Genomic DNA, 8,784 nt, shown 5'->3' with positions numbered 1-8,784 from the left:
CAAGGTCTTGATTTGATTGGAACTTGGGTTTTAAGAGGGGGGATGATGAACTTAGGTTATCCGGTGACGTTCACTGGTGACTGGCCATATTATAGTCTTTGACTCTGACTCTACAGATACACTTGTTAATGAGCTTAAGTTGGCAGTAGCCAAAGGCATAAATTGGAACATTGTATCAATTTTATTTAGCTTGCTGAGACACTCTGTCTGAGCCTTGAGATTTTTTCTTCTTATGCTTGTTTGCATTTCCTTTGTAGGTTTCATCCTTGGTTGGAACACTTGAGAAGTATTGGCCTTCTTTAACATGTGATGCTTTCTCAACATGTGAGGGTGGAAAAGGATTATTTTGGGCTCATGAGGTACTTACACTTTCTAGGATTCAATTGTTATTTGATTTTCCCATCTAGTAATTTGTATAATGCTAATGATATTTCCTTGTTTTTTTGTTAACATGGATGGCTTGGATGATATACATGCAGTGGGGTAATCATCTTCAGCCTCTATTTTATTACATTGAAATCTGAAATATGGTGTTTCCATTTCATGTTCTCTTGAACCTGGATTAGAAATTGAAAACATTACTGTTTCATGAGAAACACAAAATTATGTCTATTATATAACATACAATGGTCCATTTAGGAATTGATGCTGAACATTGAATTGCAGGGCTTTGTTTGGAATTATAACCCAAAAGTGATTGTCTAGAACAATAATAACATCCTTTCCATCTGGTGTACATGTCTGCCTTATGATAATTTAAGTAACATTCCAGCTATCAATAGATAAAAATAAAACAAGAGGCTAGCAATTCAAATCTTTCAGTTGATAAATCCATAATGATGCAGAGCCAACACAGAACTGTTGTGAGCTACATTACAATGTATAAGGACCTAAGTAATTAATTCACCACCCCTAAGAGAAGAAAACATACATTCTGAGATAAGTATTTGTAAACGAATCTTCTCTATTATAGTATGCCCTATTTTCCAAGCTTTCTCTTCATAGCTTCCTATAACAATGCAGTAATGCATACACTCTTTGAGGTGCCATAGGGACCCATAATTTTGTGGAAAGAAAGGGTTTCAGGCTTTGGGATCTGGTTAAGGCCTTAAAGAAAGATTCTACCAAAAAGCTTTACATAAATCAATGATCCAAACTCATAAAATATGGTGAGAGAAGAGAGAGCAAGGAGATAAAAGAGAAGAGAAATGTTGGGTCTAACAATACCACATGCCTATGTCTTTCTCTAATGAGAGATGGTCTTTATATATATATATATATATATATATATATATATATATATATATTGATAACCCTAAAACCTATGTTTGTCCCCACAAGTATCAATTCACTTGCAACAAGTCACCACTTTGCTAAGAACTTCTCAACTGCCATCACCCATGTGCAGCAGCCACAACACTAATTCACCTATCTAGCACCTGTATCCCTCTTGGTAGTGTCCAATATAAGGCTCAAACAACCACACAAAAAAGGCCAGTCACTCATGATGGCTAAAATCAGAAACAAAGCAGGAAAAGAAAAGGTTGCAGCTCTCACGGATCTTTTTTTCTTAACAGAAACTGATTAAATGTTGAGAAAGATTAAGAGAAAATATACATGAACTTTCCTTAAAGAAACAACAGCCTTGAATATTTATTTTTTTGATAGGTAAAATAAAATTTCATTAAAATAAAAAAATACAATCTAGCGGGTGACAAGGCATCACCCACATACAACATCAGAGAAGAACTACTATAAATCAAAATAAGTTTTCCAAGTTACAAATTTGAAATCCCAGAACTGCCCCTAACTTTTCCCCCAGGTCCTTGTCAATTTGTCTGAATTCTGGTAGCATCATAACCCAACTTCTATTCCTCTCCTTCCATATATTCCAGCATATTGCAAATGAAATGCAGCTCCAAATCACCTTCGCTTTCTTGCTTCCTCGCAAATTTGGCCATGAAGAGAAGATTTGTGTAGTTGAACTTGAATGAAAATCTGAGACCCCGAACATAGCAGTGAACAATCTCCAAGTTGAAACCAGCAATCTTGCAAGAGAAAAACAAATGACTGACATTCTCCTCATGTTATTTGCAAAAATAGCACCTGTTAGCTATACTGAAGCCCCTTGATTTCAAGTGGTCCACAATCAAAATACTGTCCATGGCCATCATCCACGCAAAAGCTTCCAGCCTGGGGGGAACCAGGTTTCCCCACACCCCCTCAAATTGGCTTGAGTCTGAACCGTTCCTGCTGAGAGCCAGATAACAAGATTTAACAGAAAATTTTCCACTTGAGCACTCTTTCCACCATAGTTTATCCCTCGATTGAGTTGAATTTTTCACTCCTTCTAGCTTCCCAGGCAAAGTAATACACTTTTCCACCTCTATATCCAGCAAAGGCCTCCTAAACTTCGAGCTCCATATCAGCTGTTCGCCCCTTCTTTCATAACAAAGGTTGATAGGAACTTCAGCCTCAGCCAGCCTATACAACTTAGGACACAGTTCACTCAGCTTGCCTACCCCAAACCAATCATCCTCCCAAAGCCTGCTTCTTGAACATCCCCTACTGAAAAACTTGTTAAATTTCTAAACTCCTGATTGAAACTCATAATCCCTTTCCAACAGCCTTCAATATGTTCTGGTACCATATTCTGAAGTGAGAATATGGTGTTCCTGAAGTGTGTGCAGCAGAAGGGAAATGTCTAATATGGCCCTATATAAGTTCGGAAAGAGCTACACAAAATAGAACATAAACAATGACTGTGGGACAGAACTTAACATAACAACTGAAGTGACACAAATACCCCTATTCAAATCCTAGATTCTTAACAGATATATGTTGGATTTAAATGACAGATGTATAATCCACATGTTTTTAAATCTAAATAGAACAAGTCCATATTTGATGTCCTCAAAATTGTATTTTTTTTATCATTATACAAACTATTGTAATGACTGGCATGGTATCATTTTTATGTCCCATGTAACATTTTGTTCATGGGGCTTGTCCCTTCCTATACTTTTGATGTCGATGTAAATACAACTTATCCTTAATCCTTAAAAAAAGAAAGAAGTTTGGGTTAGCTCCTATATTAAATGTGCCATGCTCTTGGAATGAATGATATGTTAATTTCTACATGGTAACCACTAAAGGATTCTGTTTGTTCATTGGTGGGTGGATGTCTTGTGCATTTATTTATTCATGCCTTTCCACTCTGCCATTGTCCATCTTTGCTTGCATTAGCCATCTCAGTATTTATAAAGGCAGGTTGCATGAGCTGTTTATAGCCTTAATTTTTTGTCATATTCTTTTCTGTAATTCTTAGCATAAATAGGTGTTGAACATAAGGTCCTTTAGGAAGTGGAATGCAGTGCATGACTGATGCAGCCAACCTCAACTTGTTGGGATGAGCTGTTGTAATATGGTGTTTCTGTAGCATTTTGCACTAGTCCTGAACATCTCTGTTTGAAACTTGCAGAAAAGCATGGAACTTGTTCTTTTCCAGTAATCCAAGATGAGTACAGTTATTTCATAACAACCCTCAATCTCTACTTCAAATATAATGTCACGGTTAGTATTCACAGAAGCTGCTCACTCCTCCATGTTCTGAAACTATCTCTTCTTAGTCGTTGCACTTTCCACTCTGTCAATATGTAAGTAGTGAATGGTCAATATTTATCCTTTATCTTTGATGCTTCAATGTTGGGGATATTGTTGTTGACCAGCATGATTTGACCATGGTAATTCATTACATGGAAAAGGCACTGGAAGGGCGCATGCAGATGGAGCAGACTGTCACAATTTAGAGACCCTGTTCCAGCATTAAAATCTCCGCATACCTTTTAACTTGTAATCAAAGCACTGTTCATAGAAAATTGTCACCAAAAAATCATTGTATTCATCAATTGGACAGATTGTCTAGCACTATAGTTTACAATCATCACTATAGTTCAGTTGGCCAGCACAGTATGTTCTTAACTTCATGTTCGACCATCAATTCATAACTCTACTTCCTCTTTGTCCTGACCAAATAGAGGGAATCACTTCAATTTGATACTTCATTCACAAAGGAGAGAAAAAAACAGAGGAGAAACAGGGAGGCAACCAGATATGAAACCCTTCATGAATTTCCCCCAAGCAGAAAAAGTTGAAGAAAGCTGGAAGAGAGGAACACAGGTCTAACTAGGAATGAGACCTGCTTTGGTGCCATGTAAATATTAGATAACTGGTATCTGAAACAGAAGAGAGAAAAAATTGAGAAGGCAGCCATGTTTGGGAGAGAAAGATAGACTGCTGAATAGGAGGAAAAGTTGGTCTCCCAGGTGGCCAGAAGTCTATTTGTTTAGTTGTTAAATCTGACCAAATTACATGTATACCCTTTTTAGTAATAAAAGGTAGACTGATTCATCTGCACTTACTGAAGTTATAACAATGAAAAGACATAATGGCCATGTCTACTTAAAGAAAATGAATCTAACAAATAAGAAAATATAAACTGCTTAGTCAAGCATTCTCAACAAAAAAGTGTTACACGTAATGATGGTTTACTGATCTAAGTTGGTGATTACTGTTCATCTTACTATGAAAAAAAAGAAAACATAGAACTTCAAAAGAATAAATGAATTTACTGATCTGGGTAAAAGCAAACATAAGTTTTTCGTAGTTCCAAAGGTCCTGAAAATGAAATTCAATTTTGTATAATCCAATCTTCAATTACCTAAAACAGATTAAGATTTTCAGTCAATGTTGTTAGACTTGGACTGGACAGAAAACTAGAAAAGCTAACTGGATCACTGATGGTTGGTCAGATCATTCAGTCCATAAGAACTGTCAAATAGCTGGGACCAAGAAAGCTGACTGGATCACTAGTAATCAACTAGTGTGGTCCAACTCTGGCAACACTGATTTCAGCAACTCACTCATTCTTTTCCTACTAAAAGCAGTGCTAATACAATTAAGGCTCAATTTTGTAGGCCTGATCAAAGTACCATCATCATTTTTTTTAATCTTTGTCAAGCTAAGCAAGGTCATCTGAACGTATCCTGTTAAAGATGAATTAGCAAATCTTTCTTCATTTAACTGATCCACTATTCTGTTTGTTTTTTACCCTGCCCTTTAAGAACCTTCCACTTACATTAATTATTTCCCAAGGAAATAAATATTTTAGAAATGTAAGGGCCCAACTGGGTTGCAACTAGTAGCTCAACTGTTCTTCAGTCAAATTTTTTACCACTAAGCCATTATCCATGACCCGTGTATCCATTCCTGACTAATGCAGTAATGCTTATGAAATTGTATCTTATTCAATTTATGGGATTCAAAAAATTACAAGTTATTCTAGTTGTTTGGGAATATACGGTAGTTAAGTTTTATGAACTCTGTACTTGACTGAGTATAACAAAAAATCAAATTCAATTTGCCTAATGTATTGTCAAATGCATAACTCTTTCATTATGAGAAGATCAAGTACCTGAGAAACCTCATTAAGCAGTTATGTACATCTTGAGATAATTCTGATTTTTTTTGAGTATTTAAGTTAGGTTGATTATTAAAAATGTTGACTTAGCTTCACATGGAAATCTTTGGTATCAGAAAGTTTTGAGCGAGGCTGGATATGTACCTTCAAGTTCTCAAAAATATCCTTTAGAAGGGGTTGTTTCTGCCATTGAGAATGCTGTGGGGGCTTCCCCATTATTGGTTTGCTCAGATGGTGCTGTGGAAGAACTTCATATATGCTTCTCTAAAAACCTGAAGGTAGACTCATTTCCTCACCCTTTGGAAATTGGACTATATGACACTCAGCCAAAAGAAAGATGCAGTGGAATCATGCTGCTTGGTACAGGCAGTACATATGAAATTTAACAAGAGGAATGGTCATTATGTTCTGAAACTTTTCATGTGTTGCAGCCTCGTAATTGTATAACCGACTCCAGAAGCACTTGTCCTCAACATATAACTTTTCCTGGCCCTGTGCCATTAAGTAAGTTACTTTTTATCCTTTATGATATCATCATTATGACTTGCTTAACAATTGCCTTCAAAGTAGGCTCATTTAGTTTGTACAGCTTTCTGTGGAATCTTCTGAGTTGTTACTAATTGGTTTCTACTGATTAGAACGTGCTAGTTAAGCCTCCCTTCACCTGTTTCTAGTCTTAGTTCTGTGAGTTAATATTTACGTGACAATGTTCTTAAATATTGAAGTTGGTTCACTAGTTGCTTATTGAAGGAGACTAGATGTTGCAGGAATCTTCCTTGTGCAAGATGCTATGGGGTTCAAAAAGGCCTCACCTGTTCCAATTTCTGTCTTTATTTGATATAAGCTTCAGCTTAAAACTCTTAGCAGATGGCCAACACAAGCCCTTATTTGGCACACTTTCTAAAATTAAGATATTGGAACTTTAAATAGCTTGTATTATACAGGGAAAGCTTCAAGTCAAGTTTGGTTATGGGTTTGATGTGGATGGGGGGAATAAGCAGGTAGCTGTTTTAAAGCATCCGCAACCAAATGGGCAATTTGGGTTGTCAGATCATAACTTCATGTGACAAGAAACAGGTTAGGTTATGTAGGAAAGCTCCCTACCTGACCCAATTAGGAGACCTTTTTTCCTGTAAGAGTATTGTTTATAGATTGTATGACCAAACCAATTTGTTTATTTACTCATTCTGTTCAATTAAGTCATTATGAAATTTATTTTCTTCTTTTGATATCCATCAATATTGTCATAATCATCATCATTGCCTTGTCCCAACTATAATGGATCAACTAAATGAATCCACTTCTGCCATTCCATTCTATTCAGTGCAATATCTGTTAACTATGGGCCCTTGAATCATTTCTCTCTACTGCAACCCATGTCCTTTTTGGTCTGCCGCTAGCTCTTCCATCTGATGTGGAAAATGCTTACCATCTCTTGCAGCTAGGAGTGCTCATGAAAATCTAACCTGAAGCCAACAATACAACTGAAAAATCTGAGAACCAAACTGATCAGTTTGGTTTTGGTTTATTTTTTAGAGGTTCAGTTTTTGGTTTGGTTTCGTTTAACCTAGGAAAAAAATCGCAGTTAACCGAACCAGCTGGTATATTTATAATATATATATTTTTATTAATTTATATTCTAATTATATAAATTTCAAAATTGTCAAATGCTAAAATGACATTTGAGATTGCCGTTTGTAAACTCACTCAGCCACCCCTCTGTCAATTTGAATTCCTCCAGTTAGGGTTATTTGTATTATTTAATAAGTTGAATATTATGCTGTTTTTTGACAATATTGTTGATGATTTTGATTTATGTGTGCTTGGCTTATTAGAAGTTGTCATTGAAGATTGATGTGGTTTTATAATAATTATTAGTTGTTTGGTTCATTTAGTTGTATTTAGATAAATGTTGTTGAAATGTTATTATAGATATTTTGTTTTGTTGGTGATGAAATATTAGTTGGTTGTTTTCTTTAATTTAGGGAAAGAAGAGATTTTTTTTTGTTTACATGAAAATTACAATAAAAAACCAATAAACTGAACCAGTTTTGGTTCATTTAGGAAAATATGCTCACGGTTTGGTTAAGCGAACCATGAGCACCCTTACTTGAAGCCAATGATTGATTAGATTTAATTTACATTTTTCCTTGTGTCTATTTCTGCAGGGTCTGAAAACTGCATCACTGAGGTCACAGAGTTATCTGAGAATGAAACTTAAGCTCATTGCAGTATCAGTTGATAAAGGTCTATAATTTGTGCAGTAAAATTTGACGAGAATTGATCTGATAAAACCCATGGATAAATAGATCGGAATGTTGGTACACTTTCTGCTGTTAGAAGTTTTTCTTAATGGGCAGTGCAGGAAATTTCTGGTGACACACATGGTGGGGAATATCGATGTTTTGAAAACCATACCGGGCATCAAACCAGAAACCAGAAAAGCTCCCTTCTGCGGCTTGACTGGTTTGACTGTAACATCAACATAATGTCATGATGTCATAAATAAGTACAAATAGAAGAAACGAACAATATATGAACTGTTCCAATTCTTCATGCCTAAACGGTTCAAACTTCAAACTAGTTTAAACCAATGTCAAAGGTTTCTAAGAATAATCTGGGTGGTTCTTATTTGGGAACTAGGAAGGTGTCTGGTTCTGGTAGAACCAGCCAACCTGGTTTTAACTGGCCTGTCAAGTCTGATTGCATTTGGGGAGTATTGGACCCATCAAATAACAGTTTGAACTTGAGCAAAAACCGATATCTAAGATATATGAGCAGAGAAGAGAAAAGAAGAAACTGCCAGTTCTAAGGAGAGACCCAACTACAATGGAAGTAAAGAAGTAATCTCCCAGTCTTGACTCTTGAGCGAGCAAGTACATCTGCACCCTTCTCTAGTAATATCGTATAAAGTGACTAATCTACCCTTTACACTATAAAAGACTTGAGTTGCGTTTGTCGTTTGAATACGCTTTAAGATTTGTGCTTTAAAAGTACAAAGCAGAAATCGTTTGAACTTTGAATACGCTTTAAGATTACATCATTATGAACTCTTACCAAACACTTGAAAGCTTTTCTTGCTCAATTTTACTTGCCACAGCCCAAAGCTCGACAGAAGAAACCTATCCAAACATAATCCTTCATTACCCTTGCCACACACTAACTAAAGAGAAAGAACTAAAACGTAAGGGTAAATAAAGAAATAGACGGCAAGAAAAAAAGGACATATCAGTTAGTTGGCTACTCTTGGTAATTGGTAATTTTAATAAGGGAAATTGTCTAAAACTCACCATGAGTTTTCAACA

At 35.9% G+C, this 8,784-nt stretch overlaps 1 long non-coding RNA gene across 1 annotated transcript; it reads left to right on the top strand.

Moving 5' to 3' along the window:
- Positions 1-1,281: 1,281 nt before the first annotated feature.
- LOC104586826 (uncharacterized) lies at positions 1,282-7,858 on the top strand. The gene is made up of 4 exons (XR_016081258.1): positions 1,282-3,573; positions 5,596-5,757; positions 5,911-5,983; positions 7,648-7,858. It is a non-coding gene; the product is annotated as an uncharacterized LOC104586826 (long non-coding RNA).
- The last annotated feature ends 926 nt before the right edge of the window (positions 7,859-8,784 follow it).

The sequence above is a fragment of the Nelumbo nucifera genome, chromosome 1 (genome assembly GCF_055504915.1).
Source record: "Nelumbo nucifera cultivar China Antique chromosome 1, China Antique-T2T, whole genome shotgun sequence".
In the NCBI taxonomy this organism is placed as follows: domain Eukaryota; kingdom Viridiplantae; phylum Streptophyta; class Magnoliopsida; order Proteales; family Nelumbonaceae; genus Nelumbo; species Nelumbo nucifera.
The sequence above is the reverse complement of the archived record's forward strand: the minus strand, read 5'-3'. Positions and strand labels throughout refer to the sequence as shown.